This window comes from Mus musculus, chromosome 8 (genome assembly GCF_000001635.26).
Source record: "Mus musculus strain C57BL/6J chromosome 8, GRCm38.p6 C57BL/6J".
Taxonomy (NCBI): domain Eukaryota; kingdom Metazoa; phylum Chordata; class Mammalia; order Rodentia; family Muridae; genus Mus; species Mus musculus.
The window spans coordinates 120367184-120382010 of NC_000074.6; the positions used below are offsets into that span (position 1 = coordinate 120367184).

General features: G+C 54.1%; 1 protein-coding gene across 3 annotated transcripts in view, besides 1 other annotated feature; it reads left to right on the forward strand.

Moving 5' to 3' along the window:
• Window positions 1-14827, forward strand: part of Gse1 (genetic suppressor element 1, coiled-coil protein) — a 352883-nt gene that overhangs the window by 138683 nt on the left and 199373 nt on the right. The window lies entirely within an intron of this gene.
• Window positions 3717-5493: an enhancer, noted in NCBI's record as "VISTA enhancer mm99". NCBI's record gives its function as "enhancer in: heart[8/10]" and the evidence as "EXISTENCE:transgenic organism evidence [ECO:0001131][PMID:17130149]".

A 14827-nucleotide genomic window follows, 5' to 3' on the forward strand; every position in this document is an offset into this window, starting at 1 on the left:
TGGCCACTCTGCTAAGCCACAGGGAGTCTGATGGAGATGGTGGCTTTGGCAGGGGATTGAGGACAGAGGAGATTCTGATGAGATTGTCACCTCAATAGCAGTGGCACCTTGCCTTCCCTTGTGGGGCCCAGAAGACCATGAAGGTCTCGTTGTCCCCCAGAGCCTCATGGTGAAAAGCTCTACTCCTTATTGCCAGCCTAGGTGTACAGCCTGGGTTTACCACTTAAAGCTGTGTGACTTGGGCTGGCCTCTTGACCTCTCTGGGCCTCTTTCCATCCTAACAGAGTTGGCAGTCCCCCTGCTGGTTCTGGGTAGATGGGGCTAATGAGACATCTGACAGATTTAGGTCTGTTAGCTGCCAGCTTCCTAAGTTGTCCTTTTGTTGTTCTTACCCAGTGGCTCTTGTGTCTCAGGGCCACCTCCTAATAAACTCCTTCCCTGCTCCCCTGATTCTGTCTCACCTTTCAAGAGTGAGAGGAAACACAGGGACAGCACTGTCTTTGGAAGAAGGACACCCCTGAGCCTCACCTGGTAGAGACAGCCAGCCAGGGGAAGGAAGCCTGGCTCTTTACAAAGCGTCAAGACAGGCAGCTGGAGTAAACACCAGCCTCACCCGGGTCACATGGGCATGAATGGGCCACGCAGGACCAGGCTTGAGTGTGCCGGTGTTTGGCCAGATCTTGACAAAAGGGGGCCAGCCAGCTTGGAAGCTGGAGCCCCAAACAAGTCTCTTGTCCCAGCACCCCCAGGACAGATCAGGATAGCAAATTGTCATACAAGGCCCCCTCTTGAAAAGGCAGCCCTAGCCTAGTCCTCTGTCTCCTTCCCTTCCTTTCCCTCCCTCCCTCCCTTCCCGCCTTCCTCCCTCCCTCTCTTCCTCCCTCCCTCTCTTCCTCCCTTCTTCTCTTCCTCCCTTCTTCTCTTCCTCCCTCCCTCCCTTCCTCCCTCCTTCTCTCTCTCTCTCTCTTTTTAAAGATTTATTTATTTTATGTATATGAGTACAATTATAGCTGTCTTCAGACACAACAGAAGAGGGCGTCAGATCCCATTACAGATGATTGTGAGCCACCATGTAGTTGCTGGGAATTGAACTCAAGACCTCTGGAAGAGCAGTCAGTGCTCTTAACCACTGAGCCATCTCTCCAGCTCCTCTGTCCCCTTTCTAACATAGCCAGAGGAGGGAAATGACATTTATCAGGTCCCTCTTGGTGCCTCAGCTCCACCATCACCCCCTCTTGATAGAGGCAGAAATAGAGGCTCCCTAAAGGAGATAGAAACCTCAGTTTTCCTTGTGGGCTAGTTCCCCACCATGGTGTCCACTCTAGGCACTTGTGAGTCTCCTTTTGGCCTTAGCAGCAGTGACCCCATATCATAGTGAAGTGTACCCCACAACTCACAATCCATGTGCCCTTCCTACAAGGAACTGCCTGCAGTTGGTCGTATCTTCTTTCCTGGGAAACTCTCCAGGTGCCGACTTGGGGCTACCTCTGGGGACCCCAAGCCCCTGAGTTACTGCTGTCCTGGCCCTTGGCTTCTGTACCATGTTTAGGGGTGGCCACTAGGGTTGGACTGGGGTGAGGGTGGAGGCTGGATACTGCCTCTCATCTCCCTAATGGTAGGTTTGATTACAGACAGAGTCTGTGGCTGGGTGGTGTGGGCCACTTTGGGCTGGGGCTCTGGTCCCTGCCTGCCTGCCAAGGCGTGTGGTCCTGGCTGGGGACATAAGAACACAGTTCTGACTCTGTTCTCTGAGCCACGGCAGGCAGGCTGTCACCACAGTGGGCTGAGGCTGGAGGCAAGCCCAGAAGCAGAGGGAAAGTGCCATGACCCCTGGCACCCAGCCCTGCCAAGCAAGCCACAGGTGCCCCTGCCCTCGGGTGTGGGAGGAGGGCCTGCTGGGTGGAGAACAGGAGGTGGGAGGGGTGAGTGGGCGGGGACAGAGCAGCAGAGGAAGCTGGGACACGTGTCCCAGCAACAGCCTGTGAGTAGTTGCTCCCTCTGTCTGTGGAGTGGAGAGCTCTCTCATAGGAACCCTGTCTTGCCGGCCATCTTTTGATTTTTGGCTCTGGAATTCTACTCGCTCTGATTGTGGAATGTTTGCCGGGTGGGGGTGGGGTGATGTGGGAATGGCCACAGGGCACTCCTTTAGGAGCCATATAGGGACCTGGGGTGTCGGGAGGAGATGGATGGCAGGAGACCTGGGGTATCTGTGTCTCTCTGGTTGTTGCATGCAGAGTAGTCAGCCATGGTACCCATGGTCTCTCATGGCTGGGGGTTTGCCTTCTCTCCTAACCGTGGTTCCTAACCCAAGGGTTCAGGTTTAGATTCTGGCTGCTGCAAAGCCTGGGGGAAACAGAGGTGCCAGTTAAAACTCAAGGCTAGCCAAACTTGGTGGCATGCATCTTTTGTCCCAGGTCTGGGGAGGCAGAGGCAAGCAAATCTCTGTGAGTTCCGGGCCAGCCTAGGCTACCTGGTGAATCGCTGTCCCAAAAAAAACAAAACAAAAAAATTCCTCTCGGCTGTGTAGCCTGGGACAAGTGATGTAGTTTCCCTGTGCCTCAGTTTCCTCTTCTGAGAAGTAGAGAAAGTCGTGGAACATGGTGGCAGGCACATGAGACCATGGCAGGCTCCTGTGTAGGAAGCGGCTGCCCCTTCTCAGCTGCTCTGCTGGCCCTGGGGAAGGACTGTGACTTCATCTCTTCCCGCAACACCCAGGAGGTCGGAGCTGGCAGAGGCTAGACCTCACTAGCCTCAGATGACTGGCCGTCTTCCTGGCCATTGTCTAAGACCTGACCAAGAGGGCTTCAAGGAGTCGACCATCCTAAGGCTGCGTGTGGCTGCCAGCAGGCGGAGGCTAGTGGGAGGCCCAGGTTTCTCTGGCCACTGTGCCCCAGCCACATTGCCCCAGCAGGAAGTCTGTCGTCCAGCTTTATCTCTGGCCCTTTGCCCACAGCTGAGTCTCCAGGAAGGGTTATCAGCTTGGACATCTGCACCCCAACGGGCCAGGGAACACTGCGGTCAGTCAGAGGCCTCAGGAACAGCAGCTGTGTCCTGGTGACAGACCCCTTGTAACTGGTGCCAGGGATAGGGAAAGTCAGAGAGCTGAGGGCTGTGGGACTTGGGGACTGGGCTGTCGGAGCCTGCAGAACCAAGGGCCCAGGAGAGCTACCTAAGGAACAGGATGGGGGCCGGAGGAAGGCGTCACCACATGGGTGGTCCAGCAGGGAGAGGCCTGCATAGACCCCTTTGGGCTCACACGCCCTCCTTGGGATATCCTGCACCCCAGAAGGGGATGGTTATTGGCTTTTTGTCTGGGGACCTGACTCTCCAGCACTGTGGGAATTCTTTGGATGCATGGAAGTCTTGATGACACTTGCTTGCAACTTTTTTCCATATATATGTGTAATATTTTTATTTACTTATTGTATGCATTCCGGTGTCTTACCAGCACATCTAACATATGTGCCTGATTCCTACAAAGAACAGAAGAGGGCGTCAGGTCCCTGGGACTGAAGTTGTAAGCCACCGTGTGGGTCCTCTGGAAGAACATCCAGTGCTCTTAGCCACTGGACCCCAACTCCTGCTCTTCCACTAGGTTGTTTGCTTTTTAACAGAGATGAACTCAAGTTCAAATCCTCCACAAAGCAGTAGTGTGGCAGCCTACGTTCTGTCATGGTGTCATGCCTCCTACCCCTTCTAACTTGCAAGCACCCATCACCCAAAACTGTCCCCCATCTGTCCAACCAGATGTCACCTCTGCCCCCAACTCTTTTTTTTTTTAAAGATTTATTTATTTATTTTATGTATATGAGCATACTGTCGCTGTCTTCAGGCACACTAGAAGAGGGCATCAGATCCCATTACAGATGGTTGTGAGCTGGGAATTGAACTCAGGACCTCTGGAAGAGCTGTCAGTGCTCTTAACCGCTGAGTCGTCTCTCCAGCCCTGTCCCCCACCTCTTGCTGGCCACATGCTGACGTTCTCCTTTCAGATGACCTGGTACAGGCATCAACTACCAGTCACACAGCACTCGGCTTCTTCCACAGCAGACAGTCCAGGCTCAGTGGCATGTCTCTCCTAGGCACTGCCCTGCCACCGGCTGCCAGGCTCATCCCTGGTTAGTGGCCACCTGACCCACCACCTTTTGGGTATTGTGACCTGTCTTCCATTAAATACCATGTGCTCCTGTCTGGGAACCTGTGTTTGTTTGGCCTCTTGGGGCTGTGCCTGTGGGTAGGTCTGTAAGTTATACTCTTAATAAACAAATTGTATTTAATGACACACATATACCTCTTGCTAAGGACACATTTAATATTTGTGATGTCCGTAGGATGTGGGAACACAGGAAACTAAGGCCGGGGTGACAGCCAGTAGGGGAATGAGGACAGCCACATCAGGCTGACTCTCCCTGGACAGTTCAGGAATTTGGAATCAAGTAGGCATTTCAGGCTGGCCCTTGGGTCAGCGTTGACTCTGCAAGATTGAGGGTCAGAACTTGGCTGGTCCTGAAGGCCTCCCGGGTACTAATGCTTCTATAGGGCTATGGGGCAAAGCTGAGGTCGAGGCAGTAGCAGTTTCACAGGGAGCTGGGAGGCAGGTCTGAGCCCCAGAGAGGCTGACTCCCCTGTGGTGGCTACAGGTACACTGTCATCCGTCATAGACCCAGACCACAACTCTCTGGGCAGTGTGCTATCTGCTGTCTCCAGATAAACCCTGAGGCCTGGGGTGGGGCCATGCTGCTCACGGCTTATCACTTCTGTCTGGTGCTTGTTCCCGCCACTCTGCACCCCAGCCTTATCTGTGTCCCCAGGCCTTCCTTTGCCCACAGCTCTGACTGCTATGGGGGCAGGGTCAACCCCAGAGATGTCTGAACCTCAGAGACAGGGCTCAGTCCCCACATTAAGCTCCTCCGACCTGAGACTGACTCTGAGGTCTTCTGTCTAACCTGCAGGTGTAGTATTTTGAAAAACCGCCTTGTTGTGCATGGGAAAGATAGCCAGCTTCCCTGTGAGAAACCAGGCCACCCACCTACAGGTCTGTGGTTGTACCCAGGGAGAAGATGGTTGGCACAGAACAGGGATGGTGAGTGGGCAGAGCCACTCAGGATCCTTTAGGAGAAGAACGCAGCATGCCTCAGCAGCAGACTGTCCTCCTGTGACCATCACTGGCCCTGCAGAGCCTGTGTGCGTGGAAACACAGGAGTCCTCAGTACACACTGAGCTAAGCTCACTTCTGTTTAGTAGCCAGTGTACTGTACTCAGGATATACAGTGGAACCATGCACAGAGCTCCCAGTCACTCCTGTACAACACAGACAGAGACAGACAGACAGACAGCAGAACCATGCAGAGCTCCCAAGCTCTCCTGTACAACACAGACAGCCAAACAGCAGAGCCAAGTACAGAGCTCCCAAGCACTCCTATACAGCACAGACCCGCAGACAGACACACAGATACACAGACAGAACCATGTACTGAGTTCCCAAGCACTCAAATACAGCACAGACAGATGGATAGACAGACAGACAGACATAAGCACTCATATCCAGCACAGGCACAGGCACAGACACACACACACACACACACACACACACACACACACACATACACACGCCTCACTCCGAAGTGTACTCATGGCTCTCAGTACTCGCTGCACAGTCATTATGAACACACAGTACTCACAGAAAGACTTACCCTGTACACAGCACTCACTACTAACACAGGACTGATCCCTCCTGTGCTCATCCCACACAGCACTGGCCGCTCATAGAGTACTTGGTCAGTCACACAGTACTCTATCACTTATCACTCACTCTCTCAGTACTCGGTACACAGTACTCAGCTCACACATGATCACGTTCATCCAGTACTTACCACTCATGCACATAGTCCTAAGGACTCAGACAGACCGTCCTCACTCCTCACACACAGTGCTGGGTCACTCAGGCAGTATCCGGTACCTATGTCCATATTCTCTCCCCTGCCTTCTTCCCCTCCCCCGCTGCTCCCCAAGCCCTTGCCTGACTCTGTCCTCAGCAGCTGATCTCAGGCCCCCCCCCCCCCCACTTCTCACTGATCGTGTGTAGGAGGAGAGTGGACGCTAAGGAGCCTGGAGGCCCTAGATGGCTGTGACCCTGGCAGGACAGAGTGACCTGCTGCTGAAGGGACCTGCAGAGCCAGGATGGGAGTCCTTACCTGCTTCTGTGCATGGGGTCACAGTGTATCGCTGGCCTCTGAATCCAGGCAAAGCCAGCCATCCCTTCTGCACATGTGGAACTGCCACCAAAGTGGCAGTGGCAGCCATGGACCCTCAACCCCGGCTGGCTGAGCAGGCCCATTTTAGTGTCACACCCAACTATGAGGGGATGCAGGGGCTGTCACAGCTTCTGTGAATGCTGTGTGTGTAAGGTTATCAGCTGCCTTCCTTTCCTTTGGAGCTGAGGAGAACACAAGAATAATGACTCCCTTCTGCCGTTGCTGTGTGACTTTAGAAAACTCTCTCACCCTCTCTGAATTGAACTGGCGATACCAGTCCTAGCACATGACACCCTCTGGCTGTGGCTCTGTGCTCTCCTTGTCACTGTGGTCACAGAGTTTCTTTTCTGTGCCAGCCCCAGGTCTCTCTTACTCTTTCCCGTGCAAGACAGGTGACAGCTCAGCCTGCAGGAGGCCAAAGGTTAGCAGCCAGGCTATGGGCTGTGTTTTGGATCACCAGAGCCTCTTTTGCTGCAGAAGTCTCATTAGACAGTTTACTAAATCAAGTCCTCCCATGGTGACAGAACCAGTGGGAGTGCCCTCCACTGGAAAGGTGGATGCTGGGGTCAGGACAGGCCTGCTTGACTTTCTTGATCTGTTCCGTGCACGCACAGGGGAGGCAGGAGGTATGCAGCATAGCAGCCTGTGGAGACCTAGTAAATCAGGGCCCTGGGCATGCCTGCCCTGCCCACCTCTCCTCAGTGCGGCTGGACACCCAAAACTGCTTCTTGTCATAAAGTGTTGCTGGCTCTCTGGCACCTGCCCTAGGCCCTGTGTTCTCTGCCAGCTGTGGACAAGCCTGTTCTTGCTTTGTTAGTCCTTTGTACCTTCTTGGACCCAGCCACATAGCCTTAGGGACAGTTGCCAGGCAGGGAGAACCCAGCAGGTGTTTGGAGGTGCCACCTGGGCCTGTGGCAGCTTGTAGCAGGCTGGGGGGCAGGGTGGGGAGAGGAGGCCTTAACATATGGCCCACATATAAGTAGGGCCTTGGTCATGATGCTGGACATGCAGCCTGGGTCCCCAAGTAGGCATGGTATCACCCTACTGTGGGACGCACTGTCTAGGGAGGCTAACACCCAAATGGAGACCCACAGTCACACGGTTAGGACAGCCGTCCTTGACAGATGGCTTTTTGGGGTTCCTGGAAGTGAAGCTAAAGGGGAAAGCGGAGTCCACAGCCCCTGTGTCTGGTAGCGGTGTCGGCTTTCTCTCAGGGCCAGCTGCTGCTGATGGATAGTAGTGGAAACTGCCGCCCTGCTCTGCGAGGCAGGCAGTAATCCATCCTGGAGCCCTTCAGAGGCCTGGGTGGTAATGGGGCCATAGATCACTCCCTGCAGAGACAGGGCTGGACAGGGGAGGCAGCCATTAGGACTGACCGTGGGTGACCCCAGGCCAGGGTGGCTCCAGCTTTGGGTGGGGCCTGCCTCGACCCTGAATTTGATGAGGGTGACCTTAGGGGTTGCAGGAAAGAGAGAGAGAGAGAGAGAGAGAGAGAGAAAGGAGGAATGGGGGAGGGGAGAACCTTGTCCCCAAGGACACAACCCAGAGCAGGCGCCAGTGTGCCTGGTGCCCACTATGTGGGGCTCCCCTTTGGTCAAAGCCTCCTCAAGTTGAAGGGAAGTGGACTCAGAGGTCACCTCCCACCCCCATTTAAACCAGTGAGGCTCAGATGATTCTACCCAAGGCCCCTGTCATCCTAGGGCTCAGCCTGTATTTCGGGGGTGGGTGGGAGGGCTATATGTATGTGCTGACTCCCCACTCCCACTCCCAAACCAACCAAACAAACAAATGACATCAAAAACCAGAGACTGGAAGATTCTGAGAAAGCCTGGAGCCTGATCCTGCCCAGCTGGAATCTGGCCACACCCCTATTTATAATGCAAATGAGCACGTCTTGAGCCCACCCTCCTACTTACTATGCAAATAGGCATACCAAGGTTGGGACTGGCTCCTGCACAGGGAAGTGTGACTGGTCACAGAGCGCCTGCTACACAGAGGTACCCTCTGTGGTCAATGTTCTCACCACCGTCATCTTCATCCTGGTGGCACAGTTTGGGTTCGAGACTGTCCACCGGCTGTGTGGGGAGTGCTTGCTCTCTCTGGGCCTTGGTTTTTCTGCCTGTAAAATGGACTAAATCTAAGAGAGGCCTCAAAGGGAACCTGACACAGCAGGTCCTCAGCCTGTCTGCTGTCTGCTAAGTAAGTGCCAGCTGGAAGCAGCTCTCTCTGCCATCCATGTTCCTTCTAGAACTTTCTTCTGTGACACTGACTGGATGCTACTCCATTGGGAGCGTGACACGACATGGTGTCCCTGCCATGCATGGCCGGACAGCTGCAGGTGCCTCCTTCAGTACCTGGTGACGGTCAGGGAGAGGCTGCTGCCTTAGTTCTTGTTCTTGTTGCTATGACAAAGGGCTGGAAAGATGGCTCAGAGAGTAGAGGTGCTTGCTGCCAAATCTGACAGACTGAGTTCAATCCTCAGAACCCACGTGGAGGGTGGAGAGAACCAGTTTTCGAAAGCTGTCCTCTGATCTCCATACAAACACGTCCTGTGACATTCACACACATAAATGAATAGATTTTTTTTTTCAAACTGACAAGAGACTGGCCCTTTGGTACTTTCTCCTATGGTCCTGCCTAGAAACCTGCCTTTGTCCCTGAACATAATGGGGTAGTACATAGTAGGTACTCAATAAATACAGGCCGAGCCGGTGTGTGCGGCAATGAAAGGCAAGGTATTCAGCCAGGTAAGGGAGAGATGGGAGGAGTGAGGGATGCTGGGTAGAGGGTGGAGGGTAGATCCTGGCTCCTACTGGGCACGGAGAGGCCTCCAAAGCAGGGACTCACCCTCACTGGCCAGCCTGTGCAGGCAATTCGGCCAGCTGCCTAGCAGGGTGCTGGGGAGAGCGGCTGGGCAATTAGATACAGCTGGTTGCAAAACTTCAGTGAGGGTGTATTTGCATCTCATTTACATACAGGTGTATCAATCATCAATCTGTTGGGGACTTGCTAGGGTCTTTCTTTTCCTCCACCCACCACCTGTCTGTCACTCACTGTCCTGGAGACCCTGCGATGGTCAAAGGACTCCTGTTTCCTCACAAGAGCTTCCTGGGGAGTGACCCTCTCAGCCAGTGAGCCTCCTGCTCATGCCTCTTTTGTGCAGACTTCTACCCACTTACCCACGTTAGCTTCACCACTACCTCCCCCACCCCTCACCCCCCAGTTCTCATGTGCTATAACTGTCCCATGTCACAGGGAAGGGCCTTGAGAGACGTGTTATTTACACACAGTGGCAAGGCAGGGAGGCTGAGCTCAGGCAGGCACAAAGGCTCTCTCTGCTGTCTTTTACCTTAGGAGAAACTGAGGCATTGTTGAGCCCCCCCATCCCACACACACACTAGTGCCAGCAAACAGAGCAAATTCCGGTGGCTTGGGGATCCGCTGGTACTCGAAGTGGGTGGGGTCTGAGATGTGCACAGTCTCGTGTTTGGGGGGCAGCGGCTGGCACAGAAGTAAGCAGGGCTTGCTTGGTAAACACTGCCGGAGATGGCCCTGTGTAGGAGGGGACCAAGCATATGACCAGCAAAGTGGTGGGCGGGGGACCTCATTACTTTCTGGGTGAAAGTGGAACCAGCTTCCTGCTGGGGACCCTGGTGCTTGGCTGGGCAGGCAAAATGGCTCTGGTAAGGTCAGCTACTTCCCATTGGAGTCCCTGGTTCCAAGAACTAGCCCGGGTGCCCCGTAGCAGTGACAGGCCAGGGTCAAGCTGTGGGGCCTATAACTAGCTGGAAGACATTTCAGAACAATAAAGGTGTCTGGCTTTATAAGCGCTCGTATTTCATCCCTGCCTTGGCCTCTTGCCTGGGATTTACTGTGGGGGTGTTTTCAGTGGGACGAAGCTGACGCCAGGCCAGTGTCTTCGCTGTCCTGTTCCCTGTGGGGGCCATCATGGCCGCCCTCCCTCCTGGCTCCTTTGAAGGCAGGCTCACCTCCAGAAGCAAAGGTTATTGGATTGGGGGCGAAATGATGTTACCTTCTAGTGTCTCCCTGGGTGTCCCAAGAGGCTGGCAGCAGCAGACTTCGATGCAGGGCAGGCCCCTCGCTCAGGATTGATAGCAGTTTGCTACAGCATCTGCCTAGCCGTCTCAGCACGCCGGGAGTTGACAGAAAGAGGCGCCAGCCTCCCTGGTGGGCTGTCAGCCCAGCACACTGTGGGGGCAACTGGGGTCATGGGGGATGGCCAGGCCTCAAGGACAGTCACTGTCAGCCACATGTTCTGTTCTGGCCTCAGAATGAATGGGTTTGGTTATCTGATGTGTCTAGTGTGGCCACCCTAGGGAATTGGTGCTCTGACCTTTTTTTTGTCATTTGGGGAAACTGAGGCCTGGGGGGTGGGAGGAATGGGAACAGTGACTTGCTGGGTTCGTTTTCTGGCGCCGCTATCACTGAATACCACAACTGAAGCCTAAAATACCAGAAATGGGTTTTTCCACAATGTTGTAGGCTTAGGCGGGGCCAGGCTCCCTCTGATGAGGCTATGAGGTTGCCTCAGCTTCTGGTATCGGGTTTTGGGTTTTTTTTTTTTTTTTTTGTTGCAGTTCTAGTGATTAGGCAAGCCCTCTATCACAGAGCTGAGTCCCCAGCCCTCAGGGGTTGTGGTTAAAACACAAACCGTCTCCCCCAAAAGCCTCATGCATTAGAGCCTCATTCCCTGATACTGACCTTGCGGGGTGGGGGTGGGGGAGGTTGGGGCTTTGGGGGATGGTGTCAGCCTTAGGAGGTGGTGCTTAGAGGGCATGGAGCCCAGGTGTGTGATTGACAGTACTCTGAGATGCCTATTGAGACAGTTTCCCCAGCTCTCTGCTTCCTGGTGACCCCCCCCCCCAGGTGAGCAGTAACGCCCCCTCCCCCCTGTGCCCTTCTGCTGTGGCGTCTTTCTACCATGACATTTCAAAGCCTCTCATGAGCCGAGACACGTGAGACACGAACCTGGCCAAACCCTTGCTCCTTTAACGGCCTTGTGTCTAGCATCTTGTCCCGCTTCTGAGGAAATGCCTGCCTGTCGTGGCTAGCTTCCAGCATTCCTTGGCTTGTGGCTGCGTCGTTCCAGGCTCTGACTCCAGGTTCACATGCAAGGCCCGTCTGCTGGAGTGCTAGCCTACTCCGGTGTAGAGTAGAATAGCCTACTCGATTCTGAGGACCACGGCAGAAACTCTGCTTGTAAATGACAGTCCCCACGTGTCCACAGACATAGAGACGATGGGGCAGGCTTGCCTAGTCTTACCCTCTTGCCACAGTGGTAGGTGGCAGTTACTGGCTACCGGGCATCCAACAGCCCCTCCCTCACCTGACACTAAAGCTGCCAGCCACTGGAGTGTGTTCCCTGCCACATTCACCTGTGTGGCTGTGGCCTCAGCTCCAGGTGACTGACAACTCAGAACAAATGTGCTGGGTAAGGGCGGGCGGGGGCAGCTGTACTGCTGACCCTCCTTGAGCTTCCACAGGGACCCCCGTTCCTTCCTTCCTTCTCACTTCTTGATAGCACTGTCCAAGTAAACGCACACTCTGTACCTGTCTCAAAGTCTCTGTGATAATACAGAAGCAATCAGAGAAGGCCCGTAAGCCCCAAGGCTCAAGATCCTGAGGTTGGAGGGGCCCCTGAGTTCAAGGCCAGCAAGACCCTGTCTCAAACAAAGAGCAACAACAAGAACAGAGAAGTTAGTGGGATAAATCAGCGAGCTTGTGTGGTGGCTTCCAGACTCACAACCTCTGACCCTGTTTGACCTTCAGCCTCAGATCCACACAGCAGGACAGTCCAGGCTTCATCTGGGCTGTCCCCACTCTTACTATTGTGAAACATTTGTCGTCTGGGGCTGGGGGGCTGGAGGGCTGGGGGGCTGGAGGGCTGGAGGGCTGGGGTGTGTGTGTGCTGTGGTCAGCAGGAAGTCTTTTCCCTTTAAGCCCTGAGAATATTCTTGAAGTGGCTGTGGCATTGGCTGCCTGGCTCTCCGGCCCTCAGAAAGCCGTTCGCCTGCAGTATTTAACGGGATTGTACCTTCTGTGTTAAATCTTCATTGCTGAGGATGACATTTTTGACAAAGGGCCTTCCCGCATAGCCCTGACTAGCCTTGAGCTCCCACTGTAGTCCAGGCTGACCCAGAACTTGAGGCAGTTCTCCTGCCTCAGTCCCCAGAGTCCTGGGATTCTAAGTTTGTGCTACTACACCCGGAGATTTCCATCCTCCTAAAGTCATTCGGTCAAAGAATCATGGTCTGGAGCCTGGGAGGCAGCTCGGTGGGGTGCTCAGTGGGGTACTCAGTGGGGTGCAACAGTAGCAAGCAACACAAGCCCCCCAGTGACCCAGATCCCACCCCCACCCCCGTAACGCATGTCAAGAGCTGGACCTGCTGACCCTCCTACAATCCCTTCGTTTCTACACCAAGATGGGCAGAGACAGAATCACTCAGAAGCTGGCTAGCCCCGAGAACACTGCACAGGGCCAGAAATGAGAGATCTGCTTTAACAAGGCAGAAGGCAAGAACTGACTCCCCAAAATTGTTCGCTGATCTCTGTATGTATACTATGGCATGTGTATGCGTGTGTGCACATACACACACACACACACACTTCTAATATTGAAGTGTTGTTGTCTGATGTCATTTATTTGATGACTTGAAACAGGGTCCCACGTAGCCCAGGCTAACTTCATACTCACGACAAAGCTGTGCATGGCAGTGAGCTGCAGATCCTCCTGCCTCCGCCCCGAGTGCTAGCATCACAGGTGTGCACTGCCACACTGGCTTATGTGGTGCTAAGTTATCTGAGATTTTAGGGGTTCACAGGGTGTCCTGTGTTTTAGCAGCAGTCCTATGCAGTACCTTACCTGCCGTGGTAGAAATGGGAAAGTGGAGGCTCTGGGTCGATACCTCAGCCAGGGTATTGTGGAAGCAACTGGAACCAGGTGGGCAGCTTGAGTGGTTCCTAGGGACTGTGGCAACTCTACAAGCTGGCGTCTGAGCTACACGGCCAGGGCTCCCTCAGCTCGCCCCACTTGGAGCAGAGTGACGTCTCTGTCTCCATCGCTGCTGTCTGGAGTTCAGAGAATAGTGGCTGCTACAGCCTGTGCCCCGTGTCTTACATTCTAACTGGGAGGAACAGAGGAGAGGTTGGGGACCTGTCTGTGAGATAGGTTGCCTGCCCCCTTGGAACCCTGCTTACAGTTACATCTGATGGCATTGCAGCTCCATCTATACAGCACCTTAGCACACAGTAAGCACTGTTCAAATGCCCCTCCCTTATATATCCCCATCTACAAGTGCCCCAGGGGCACCTGAAGGGCTTGCCTGTTGCCCTCATTTTCACAAAGAGCCATCTCTTCCTGACTGATGAAAATCTAGAACCTTCTGGAACATTTCACGGTTCTGTGTGATTGCTCACAGACGGAAGGAGTCCGTATCTACAAGGCAGTGGCCAGCTCTGGAGCAGTGAACAAGTCCAGCATCCTTGTCTCTTCCCTCTGCTTCCAATCTGAGGGCCCAGTCTGGGACCCTGGCACTGTGCTTAGCTCTGACTTCAAGCACACAGCCCCTCTGACTGCCGGAGGGCAGCAGGGGCTTGGATGGTATTTGGTGGCTTCTGGATGGATGAGGGTTATGTCTGCATACAGCAGAGCGCGCCCCTCTGGGAACCGCCTGTCATGTCTGGTCAACCTGAGAGCCCGGGGTGGCTCTGGACAACAACGGATGGGAGCAGGGTGGTTTCTGCTGGACTGCGAACGGGCCGGGCAGCTTGCAGACACACCTTCAAGGGCAGGCCCAGCTGTGGGCTGAGGGGGGAAGGGGTAGGATCCATGGGGGGGGGGGGCAGCACAGCAGGAGAGGAGGGAGCACAGGGGCCTGAGGAGTTAAATGTTAGTAAGTAGCCCTGTGCTGGTGAAGTAGGCCAAGGCCATTAGTGTTCATTAAAGTTTAATACCTGTCGGGGCTGCCTAGCCGGGTGGCCACTGCTCTAATTTGATGGGTGTAGAGGGAGAATTCACGAATAATCTCGGAGGCTGGGGGATGGCTGCTACTGTGCGAACAGAAAAAGGACCAGAGGAGCAATACTTCAAAGCCAGTGCTTTGCTGCTCAGTCCCTGGGGGACAGAGGTGCGGTGGCTGCCCTCCAGACTCTCCCTTTGTCCTTAAAGTTCTAGGCCCTGCTAGAGAAAAAAACAAACCAAAAAAAAAAAAAAAAAAAAACCAAAAAAACCAAAAAAACCAACTTACAGATATTTTATTGATACATGAGTGTTTTGCTTGAATGTTTATACGTGTATCACATCGTGACCGATCCCCAGGCACAGATGGTTGTGAGACACCGTGTAGATGCTGAGAACTAAGCTTGGTTTGACTCTCTGAAAAGCATCCAGTCCTCTTAATGGCTGAGCCCTCTCTCCAGCCCCTCCATCTTGTTCTTTGTAAGCCACAGTGACCTGGAAGGAATTCACCAGCCCTGATTGGATGTTCACTGTCCCCCAGAGCACGTCCTGCAGCAGGACATGCCTATCTCATGGCCACTGCTTTGAAAAAGCC